Below are 12144 nucleotides of genomic sequence, written 5' to 3'. Positions count from 1 at the left end.
ATGGAGTCAAAGGCTTGTCGGCACATGACAGACATGAGGCAATATATCAATGAGTTATATAGACCACTGTTCACTGTACCAGTCTATCAGTGAACACTGTTCAATTGGTGACTGTCATACTGGTTGGAAATATGCCATCCATAACCAATGTGGTGCTGTGTACAAGGTGTTATATATTACCCTCTGTGGTAAGCATAGAGAACCTAAGATTTACCTTCATCTCTGTGGGCCTTATCTGCACTTTTGCCTGCCAGGTGGACATATACTCTGTCATGATGTCTTCAGTGCTGACACTATCCCTGCACCTTATCAGTTTTTGGTGCTCTCTTCCTGGGCATTTTCCAGACCACCTCTTCATCTACATGCTGTGCATACTGCTCTTTGATTTTGGCAGCGCTATTTCTGGATGTCATGGCTTCATCTTTAACAGCACTGACCATGTTCACAGCTGCTACCTCCCTTGGTCATGGAGTATGGTGGTAACTTATGGAGTATATCAGTGGCCATCACCCCCCCACCCCGCAACAGTCTGCATTATAATAGCTCTTCCTCTCCACCATGCATTTTGATTCTCCAAATAGCCAGATATGAGCAGCCATTACTCTGTCTGTGAAATCAGTAACAATGCACTCGCCACATAGGTTTACCTTTCTAACTTAGCGGGGGTGGGGTTACACAGTTCCTGCTATTCCCAGCTGCAGATACATGCTCCTTCTACTCCTTTGTCCCTCTTCTGACGCCAACATAATGTTTTGTTACTAAAGTTTAATTAAACTAGATTACTGGGAAGCTAAACGTAAGGTCCCATTAAATTCTACTTTGGAAAAGGATGGCAAGGAAGCAGGGAGGAAGAGGGAAGACTGAGAACATAAGGATAGGATGAGGTCAGACAGCAGCACTAAGAAAAGGATGAAGGCAGAGAGAAGGCCTATTCTGTTATAGAGCACTAAAGCCTGGGGAGCGTGATTAGTCCAATAGTATGCACTGAAATTTGAGCAACAGCAGGAGAGGGGCTCAAATATGATGCCATCAGGTGCAAAGTACAGAAAATAGACATGGCAAGGCATTATTATATAAGCAATATGGGAAAGAGACGAATTGTAGCTTTGGTCTTGAGACTATATCAACTGATTAAAAACTCCTCACAGATGGTCACAGTATATACAGCACTGGAAACAAGAAAAATGATGGCCAAGGGCTTTGGGCCAGAATCAGCAGATCTGTCTAGAAAAAGAGAGCATTAGTGATGGAAGACATTAACCTAAAGTCAATAAATTTGGAGGAACCAACTTCCATGGAAGAAAAGAAGGGAAATTTGTACATGTGCAAGTAAAAACAAGGTACCAGTAGAGACATTACTTTAACAGACAATGAAGGCCACCAGGCCTATGGCAAAAGAGTAAGACATTTCACATGGTCCTTAACAATGGAGAATGAATTAAAGAAGAAGAATGTGGAGGTGAGTTTGTGAGTAATAATGATGATGTCGGCATGTGAGGTAATACTTCCTGTAGCAGGACAGGTGTGGGTATACTTCCTGTAGCAGGACAGGTGTGGGGTATATTTCCTGTAGCAGGACAGGTGGGGGGTAATACTTCCTGTAGCAGGACAGGTGTGGGTATACTTCCTGTAGCAGGACAGGTGTGGGTATACTTCCTGTAGCAGGACAGGTGTGGGGTATAATTCCTGTAGCAGGACAGATGTGAGGTATACTTCCTGTAGCAGGACAGGTGTGGGTATACTTCCTGTAGCAGGACAGGTGTGGGGTAATACTTCCTGTAGCAGGACAGGTGTGGGTATACTTCCTGTAGCAGGACAGGTGTGGGGTAATACTTCCTGTAGCAGGACAGGTGTGGGGTAATACTTCCTGTAGCAGGACAGGTGTGGGTATACTTCCTGTGGCAGGACAGGTGTGGGGTATACTTCCTGTAGCAGGACAGGTGTGGGGTATACTTCCTGTAGCAGGACAGGTGTGTAGCATACTTCCTGTAGCAGGACAGGTGTGAGGTATACTTCCTGTAGCAGGACAGGTGTGAGGTATACTTCCTGTAGCAGGACAGGTGTGAGGTATACTTCCTGTAGGACAGGTGTGAGGTATACTTCCTGTAGCAGGAGAGGTGTGAGGTATACTTCCTGTAGCAGGACAGGGTAGGAAAACAAGAGCTGAGGTCTGTGACTTTCAGAGTGGAATTTTTATCTGATGTCAGGAATGTGAGAAATTATACAAGCAAGTATGAAGGGACTGGGTATCCCTAAACACAGGAACTCTGAAAGTAATAAGAAAGTATATTGGATTTATGTGGCAGAAGTGTGGTAAGGAGAAGCAGTCAGCTTCACTGAAGAGGAAAAGGAAGACTGGAAAGAATGGAGAAGAGCTATTTTGAAACTGAAGGGCTGGGAAGTGAAGGAAATCATTGCTACTGAGGAAGGTAACAAGATGGTAGCTGGTATCATATGGAGCACTAAAGATAACGGCTTGAGATGAGAGGAATACCGTTTAAGTTTACATAGATTAAAAGAATCAGACAGAGAATGAAATAATGGAAACAGGTGATGAAAGGTATGAGGAGATGTGAGGGCAGATAGACGTGCGAAACATATTCTTTGTTTCAATTTTTTTCATACATTGCAAGAGTGAAGTACTGGAAGGGAATCTGTAAGGTTAGCGAGTGTGAAAAATAGAGCAAGAGGAGGAATTTCAAAAGCCATGAGGCATAAGACATGAGATTTGCATCTAATGTACCTTTAAAGAATTAGATGGTGTGCATGCAGGACCCTTAGCAAAGTCATTTATCTTCTCTGTCAGCCCTAGCCCAAGCACTTAACAAATATCTTGAGTGATGCACAATGGATAGTAATAATAATAATACTAATAATAATAATAAATAATTAATAATGAACACAATATTCAGTAGAAAAATATCCTAAAATGTGCAATAAATGTAAGTAAACGACATCTAGATATATAATCTTACCAACAAGAGGCTACAGTAACAAACTCAGAGTCATAACCAATGAAATCTATACCTTTCATTGTATCTTCGACTCTACGATGGCACTGATACTGACTCACTGAACAGTTACTGCTACATACAAGGAAGCTGTAGGGAGAGTCCGGAAGGAATACGATAGGTCAGTTAGTCACAGGTGTGTTTCTAGAAAATTGATGCAAAGTAACCCATGTAATGGACTACTCGCTCTCCAGAACGACAGTGGTTTAGTTACTAGACACAGTATGGCTCCCTGCAAGACTGCTCTTGTTCATTTTGATGCATTTTTACAAATGGATTGCAGCTCATTAGGGAAACTAAATGACATTGTTTACATGGACATCAGAAAGGCCATCATCCTCTACAATTTAAGAGACTGCTGAGGAAGTTTTAGGACATGTGGGTGACATCTTCGTACAAGTATAAGATAAGAAGCCAGCAGGTCTTATTTATATCATAGGCAAGTTTTAAGTCTTTAGAATTGGTAATTCTGGTGATGTTTGTTTTGTGGATATGCAGGAGGTCCACCACGGTACAGCTCAACAATACCTTGCATGCCAGGCATAGATTTCCCATCAACAGCCTATAGCAGATATAATACAGAGATAGGGATTTGAGGTAGTCTACATAGGGCATGTATGCCACTTATACCCTATATTCTTTTATTGAGGAACCTCTGTGGACATTCCAATTGTTGGATATGCCTGGCTAGTTACATACCAAAGGTCATGTTGTGTGTTTGTGAGGTCTGCCATCCAGGCAGCCATAAGGGTTCTTTTATGCTCTTGCCAGGATCCTGGTAGGTAAACAGTTTTCATTTATGGCTTAACTCCTCTATTGCTGGTGGTGTGATCGCTTGTGTCATCAAGAGAGCCACCTATGTATCTCTTTGTGTGCATGCGTATTCTCCCACATGCATCAAAAAGGGCTAACATTATCATCTCTGGATGCCACACCCACTGTTCTCTACCCCACCTCATCATATCATGATGAGCCTGTGTTCTCCAGATGAGCTCCTGTCATTGGAGCACTGGCATGAGATGGGTGGGGACTACAGTCCTTCCTTCCCAGGATGGTCATGCTCCTCCTCCCTGCCTTTGTTATCAAATGCTTCAGCTGCTAGCCAAACTTGGGTTGTCCAAGCTACAGTCAGGGTTTTAGCCACTGATGGGTTTATTATCAGCTTGTTAGCTGCCCTTTTGCTCACTTACTAACAGCTATTTATCATTAGATTTGATTTTAGTTTTTATTTAATTTAAGCAGACCTTCCTACTAATTCCATCAACAGGGCGCTACTATTTCACTCAGAAATGTGTTTATTTATACAAATTCAGACCTGCAAATACTGGGGAAGGGATTACAGACACGTCTATTTATTACTAAACAAGAAGGTGCTGTATCCATTTGTATCCTGGTAAATCTTGATTAGGGACATGGAACAGATATGAGCTGGAGTAGAATGTTGCACTGTTAGTTATTGTACCTTTATTCTGTTTTATAGCACAGGTAAGGAGACTATCTTACAACAAAATGTCCTTTTTTTGCCAAACTTTCTTTTCTAAAAATCTAAATGAATGTCTCATCTCCCCTTAATTGCCATACTATTAATGTCTAAGTCCATTCTGTTGTAGTACATGCTATGAAATCAATTAGAAATTAATGTGCTATATTTATTTTCTGTCTGCTTATTTGGGTAGAGTATTGCTGTATCAACCACTTCCTTTCTGGTGGCAAGAAGTAAATGAGTTTATTAACTACATAATGAAATAGTGACTCAATAAAAAATGCATAAAAAGAATAAGATTTTACAGCAAGTGCTTATGGTTCTTGTAGCTATGTTCTGATATATTAAACAACTCAGGAAGTCTTATGCCTTAAACTGCAGAAGATGAGAATAATAAAATAGAAAGTGACCTTAAAATAAAAACTCAAATTAATTCATTTTAAAATGAAATTTTTGGATTTGTTTACTGGGAAAAGTCCAACTAGGTTGGAAATCATTTTCAGAAGAGGCCCAGGGAAAAAAAGCTCACAAAAAGTTGCAACCAGTACACACTGAACAAATATATGTACAGTTATACAGTATGCAGCTGATCACATATACAAATAAGATACAATGACATAATAGGACATTGCATATTGTTTATTCATAAAGTAAGTAACATAGAATATCACCCAAGAGCAGGCAATGCTATTGTGTCAATTATTGAAGTCATGTATCAGCATGTAACAGGTTGTATACTTACTGCAAATGGCAGGTAATAATTTCAGATTCTGGAAACATTTGTATCAGCATGTAACAGGTTATATACTTACTGCAAATGGCAGGTGATAATGTCTAAAGGCACCACTAATCCGTCCCCCATAGTAATCTGACTCCCTCTACATTTTCTTAAATAAATCTAGCTGCCCCTAGCTTCCTGTATAGAGCTACTTACTGAACCTAACTCTGAACACTCTACTATCACACTGCTCTCCCTCACCTAGCCCTGAAATTGCATTCGGCATCCCTGTCCTGTAGCACAGAAATACCTGCTAGAGCACAAACACAGTCAAAACACTACCCTTACCTTAGTACTAACTACATATTGTATCAAAACTGACAAACACTCAGTTAAAAACTCAAAGATTTAGTTTAAATTCTAATTTACATATAAGCATCTATTTAACACTACTTAATATAGCTTCTTTAACACTACTTTACATAATATAGCTTCTTTAACACTACTTTACATAATATAGCTTATTTAACACTACTTACATAATATAGCTTACAGATACACTTGAAGTCAGTGTTAGCCCTGCTCCACTTGCCCTCGCTGCGCTCAGGCTCATTTCGCACCTCTCCCTGCCCCCAATTCCCACCCACCCCAGTACCTCTTCACTTGTAGGTACTTTATCACACCCCTATTACAACACCCAATCACCCTCACCATTATACTCCTTCCACCCTGCATTACTACCCTATCAGCTTTCAGATAACACAATTATTCCTCCATCCACTCTACTACCTCCATTCTGATCATCTGACTTTATATCTGTTGTGTCATCAAACTGATTCCAACCACCTGACTCCTCCCACATTATGTTATACTACTCTTTACTACCCCTTCTGCTAGCCACTTATATACTCACTTTGTATGAAAACTAACAGCTTAATGGGTATCAGTTCCCTGCTGGACATACCATCAACCCAGCTTTAGAATATCCCACTTTTAGCCATACCATTAACATTGGGTACAACTCAACATCAGTTTCAATCTTAAAGCATACCATCCCCCAAAACATTAGCTCAAGATCCAGACACTACTACAAACTTTTAAACAAACTCCTGAGGCTTATCACTAAGTATAGGCCTAGTTTTATACTCAGTGGTGACATTCACCCCAATCCAGGCCCACCCACCACAGATACAATTTCCCTCTCGACCAGCAACCCAAGGCACAAAACTATAACTAGTAGACCAACTAACTCTCTCCTTGTCTGTCATCTTAATATTAGGAGCATTAATAATAAGGTACACAAATTGCATGTCCTCCTGGCTGTCTACTCCCCTGATGTTCTCTGTCTATCTGAGACCTGGTTAAAACCTAACATCACTGACAATGAAGTGCTACCACCCGGATAGAATATACACAGGTTTGGTCGTGCTTCCAGGAAAGGCAGAGAGGTGGCTGTACTCTATAAATCTGAGTTAAATGTGACCATAGATGTTATTCAACCACCTCAGATCAATAACTCAGAGATTATTGCCACTAGATTGCAACTTAACAAAAGTAAAAGCATCAACATCATCTGTATGTATATTCCCCCAGGTAATAATGTAGCCACACTTGAAGACATGCTTCATTGGCTATCTTGTCACTACCCCCAAGAAACACTAACACTAGGAGACTTTAACATCGACTGGGATTCTTGTTCCAAAGAATCCTCTTCTACCCACATCAACTTGCATGCATTTACACAAACCATTACCACCCCTACCAGACTAGGTAAACCCAACCAAAAAGATAGTATACTCAACTGGGTACTCATAAATAGTAATCCCCAACTGTACACTGCTGGTACCCTCCCCGATGACCTAAATGACCATCTTCTCACTTACATAGTTAAGGATAAAGCCATTACCCCACAACAACCCCTACTCAGAAATGTCAGGAGCAAAAGAAACTTTGACCCTGACAAATTCCAACTGGAACTTACCTCTTGCAATTGGTCCATGCTAAAACACCTACCCTTAGAGGAGGCAGTTGCCTATTTTAACAACAAATTTCTTGGAATTCTTGATCTACATGCACCTGTCTGCTCAAAACATACAAAAGCAAGAACTGCACCATGGCTATCTAAAGAGACAAGACAAAAAATTACCAGCAGAAACAAACTATGGGCTCAATGGCATTCCACAAAAGACCCCCATGATCATGTAAAATATAGGTGTGCTAGGAATGAAACAAAAAAATGTATTCTACAGGACAAAAAACAATACTACTACAATTTACAGACAACCAACAAGGACAATCTTCAGAAGTTCTGGGCAGGGCTGAACAATCTATTCCGCCCTGGTAAAACATCTACACCTATCCCTGCTGCCACCATTGATAAATCCCCAGAGGAGGTCTCTGACAGTTTTAACCATTTCTTTGCTGAAACAATTCAAGCTCTAGCTAGACAATTACCTTCTAGCTCTCCTGCCCCTGATACTTCTACCTCTAAAAAACAACTCTCATTCTCCTTCCAACCAGTGTCCACATCTCTTATCCGTAACATGATCAAAAAATTAAAACCTACCACACTCTCCGCTGGCCACCTCCCCGCTGAGTACCTTCAAAAATCAGCTGATGCCATTGCCTATCCAATATCGATACTAATCAATTGTACCATAGCAGAAGCTAACATTCCCACCATCTGGAAAACATCCTACATAATCCCACTACATAAAGGAGGTTCCTCTACGGAATTCTCCAATTATAGACCTATAGCTATACTTTCTCCACTTGCAAAGATTATGGAAAAATGTATACAAAAACAATTTATGCACCACATAATCCAAAATCACCTCATGGCGGATACCCAGCATGGTTTTCGTCCACACCATAGCACAACCTCAGTGTTAATGGCTTTTACCAATACCATAAACAATAACCGTAACAATAATCACATATCCTCTGCCCTATTCTTGGATCTTTCCAAGGCATTTGACATGGTTGATCACCAACTTCTGGTTCACACCTTGCAAACTTTCCACCTTGATACTAATGCCCTTCTTTGGTTTACATCCTACCTTAATGGAAGACAACATGCTGTCCTATGGCAGAACAAGCTCTCTAATCTATTACCAAACACCCTTGGAGTACCACAAGGCTCCATATTAGGGCTCCTACTGTTTTCCATCTTTATTAATGACTTGTATACAGTCATACCAAACGTCAGCTGTATCCAATATGCTGATGACTCCACCCTGATTTGCTCAGCTACTTCTCCCACAAACCTGAGGGTCGCTACCCAGTCCACCTTTAATACCATAGAAAATTGGCTCTCTGAACGTAGATTGCTACTAAATCCCAAAAAAACTAAAATGCTCTTATTCTCTCCAACTCATAGGTCTGCCACCTTCACCTTTACCATAAATGCAAAAGATGGGACAATAATTTCCCCTGACCCCTCTACAAAATTACTAGGAATCATTATTGACCTACATGTAAATCAAACAATCAAGAACATCAATAAAAAACTTGGGTCAATGTATAGAATAAAAGCCTTCCTAACCCCTCCAGCTAAGATGGCTATAGCTTGCTCTCATCTACTCTCAACACTTTTATACGCCTCTCCCCTTCTCTCCAATCTAAACAAATCTGTACTAAATAGACTGTCAACCTGTTACAATCATATTGCCAGGTTTGCCCCTGGAATGCCTTTTAAAACACACCACTGCATCAATCTAAAACAGCTTGGGTGGCTAGAACTTCCCAGTCTTATACAATATAACCTGCTGATCATGGCTAACAAAATCCTCTATAACCCAGATAACACACCAGCCCTTCAAAATAGTATCACCCCCCCACAACAATCCAAGACTGCTTCGATCCTCGAACAAACTTCTAATTCAGACAATCAAAATCAACAACACTGCTGGAGATGCCCTCTTTGCTAATGCTGCAGGCAGAGCCTGGAGCTTACTTCCAGGTGATATTACTTTGCTCTCCTCCCTAGGACAATTTAAAACTAAACTCAAACAACATATGGCATTTAATTGGCTTTGTCACTGCAACAAGCCTGGGTAACTTTTAACATGAATGTGAATAACCCAACTAACTATTTATTGTTAATTTTTCTCCTGACTATAACCAGGGGTATCTCATGTCTGTCTATGTATTCATTAGTAATACTACTTATGTACTCTTGTTTTACTTGTATTATTGTATCTGATAACTTGGAGCTTATCTCCCCGGGCCTCCACTGAAAATGAACATGGCTCCAGTTGGACTATCCTGGTCAACAAATGTAAAATAAAATAAATAAAATAAAATAAAATAAAATAATTTCACATTCTGGAAACATTTGTATCAGCATGTAACAGGTTGTATACTTACTGCAAATGGCAGGTAAGAATTTCACATTCTGGAAACATTTGTATCAGCATGTAACAGGTGGTATACTTACTGCAAATGGCAGGTGAGAATTTCACATTCTGGAAACATTTGTATCAGCATGTAACAGGTTGTATACTTACTGCAAATGGCAGGTGAGAATTCCACATTCTGGAAACATTTGTATCAGCATGTAACAGGTGGTATACTTACTGCAAATGGCAGGTGAGAATTTCACAATCTGGAAACATTTGTATCAGCATGTAACAGGTTGTATACTTACTGCAAATGGCAGGTGAGAATTTCACATTCTGGAGACATTTAGAAGAGCACATCACATTGCAATATAGCATATCACCTTCTAGAAACAAATGCATCTTTTTTAGGGATGTGCTTTGTAAAAGACAATATAGTGAGTTGAAGCTAAGCAAGAATAAGGAAGAGATACAGTACAGCGAGAGGAACTTAGCAGTAATTAGCTAAGGGTACAGTAGTTACATTTAAAAAAGAAAGGTCATGTGTGACTGCATAGTGAAAAGGAAATTTAGATGGCATAAAGAGTGTCAAAGACAAGAAGCTTTATCCAGGGGACCGGTACAGTGACAGATCCAGGTATTCTTGAAATATGATTTTAGCAAGTACTTGAAGAGGTTATGTTTGTTGATCTGTAAGGTGGGTAGGAGATTCCAGATTTTGGCAATATAGTTAAAGTAAAGGGAGTTACTATGGGGATTATGGAAGGGAGTGATATAGATCAGGAATTAATTGGAAGGATGAAGTTTTCTAATGTGAGTATACCACTGAAGAAAATTCTTAACGAATGGGCAGTTGTCTGGATGTATAAACGTCTATATGCTATTTTGATTTGACAGTAATTGAGATCATTTGTGTATTCAAGCCAGTTGAGTTACTTTGTGGTGATGTAGTGGTTGGTTCTGTTGTTTACATTGGTAAAGAACTTAACTGTTTTATTTTAAAACTGCTCAGGTTTGGTGTGCTGGGTTGAATTCAAAATTGTGAGGATAGCTATCCTATCAATTGGAGGAAAATATTCACCAAAAATTGGAAAAATGAACAGACTCCAACGTTGAAAGAATGTATAACTATTGCAACCGTTTGTCACTTAGAGAGATGAGAACAACTAGAATTACCAATTCTTACAATACCTGGATGAAAGATAAAGATCTGCTAAATAAACAGTCACAAATATGTTAGCAACAAGTTCTTTTTTTATCAAGAATATATAGAGTTTTAGATATATATAGACACCTTTGTAAATAGCTGCTTTAGTTATGATTGCTTTTTATTTCATATTTAATTTGTTTACGTTTTATTTCTATATATATCTTAAATGTAACAATCTGTTATTTATTGGTTATAATTAATAAAAATATTTAAAAACAATTGTGAGGGTATGTATAGGGTATGAGAATGGGGAAATAAGCAGACAGTTGCCGTTCATTTGCTAGCATATTGTGTTCAGTAGGATTTTGGTCTGCGTAGTAGTTGAGTATTTGGGCTTATTTTCTTAACCATCTGTTTGTCAAGGAGGTTAAATTCAGATTTTCTTTAGTAATGATATGAGTTTTGTGTGGGAAACAGATTCAATGGTACTAACTGGAGGAAAGGAGGATAAGTTATTTTTTTACATTAGAAATTGATTAGTACAAATTTAGACTGTTTCAGCCAGTTTTCAGTGTTGGTGAAATACAGCTGAGTGATGTTTCGAAGCTCAGGGATTGTTTTGTTTGTGCAGACTCAGTGTATTGGATAAGGGTTGGATGGAGACATTCACTGAATTCAAAGACATCATTTCAACTGCTAAATAAAGGTATATACATAATTTAATGTACTTCCTCACATACTATAAGATATTCCATCCCTGTCAATTCTGTCCCATTTTCAGTCTCAATATGAACTTCTGGTTACAATGTAACATTTTTACTTTACCTTGGTAACCTGCCACTTTCTTTTGTCAGGTGGGTCCTTATGCCTTCTAGAGGAAAAATTACACCCATATCAATGCAATTCCTAAATCTATCATGGGTCTGGACAGACAGAAATGCGTCATCGGTCAGACTGGCATGATTTAATGTACCTTCCTTTGGAGGCAGGAATATGTATGTCATGGATTGTATAACTGATATTCCTGTATGCTGCAGGAATATGTATGTCATGGATTGTATAACTGATACTCCTGTATGCTGCAGGAATATGTATGTCATGGATTGTATAATTGATACTCCTGTATGCTGCAGGAATATGTATGTCATGGATTGTATAACTGATACTCCTGTATGCTGCAGAAATATGTATGTCATGGATTGTATAATTTATACTCCTGTATGCTGCAGGAATATGTATGTCATGGATTGTATAATTGATACTCCTGTATGCTGCAGGAATATGTATGTCATGGGCTGTATAACTGATACTCCTGTATGCTGCAGGAATATGTATGTCATGGATTGTATAATTGATACTCCTATATGCTGCAGGAATATGTATGTCATGGATTGTATAACTGATACTCCTGTATGCTGACAGTATATTTCTACCATTATCCA

General features: G+C 39.2%; 1 protein-coding gene across 1 annotated transcript in view; it reads left to right on the top strand.

The window, feature by feature from the left end:
- The window catches only part of PDC (phosducin), a 269366-nt gene that overhangs the window by 81472 nt on the left and 175750 nt on the right, over positions 1-12144 (top strand). The window lies entirely within an intron of this gene.

Source organism: Protopterus annectens, chromosome 10.part0 (genome assembly GCF_019279795.1).
Source record: "Protopterus annectens isolate FY-2018-M chromosome 10.part0, PAN1.0, whole genome shotgun sequence".
NCBI classification, from domain to species: domain Eukaryota; kingdom Metazoa; phylum Chordata; order Ceratodontiformes; family Protopteridae; genus Protopterus; species Protopterus annectens.
This window is presented reverse-complemented; position numbering and strand designations above follow the sequence as displayed.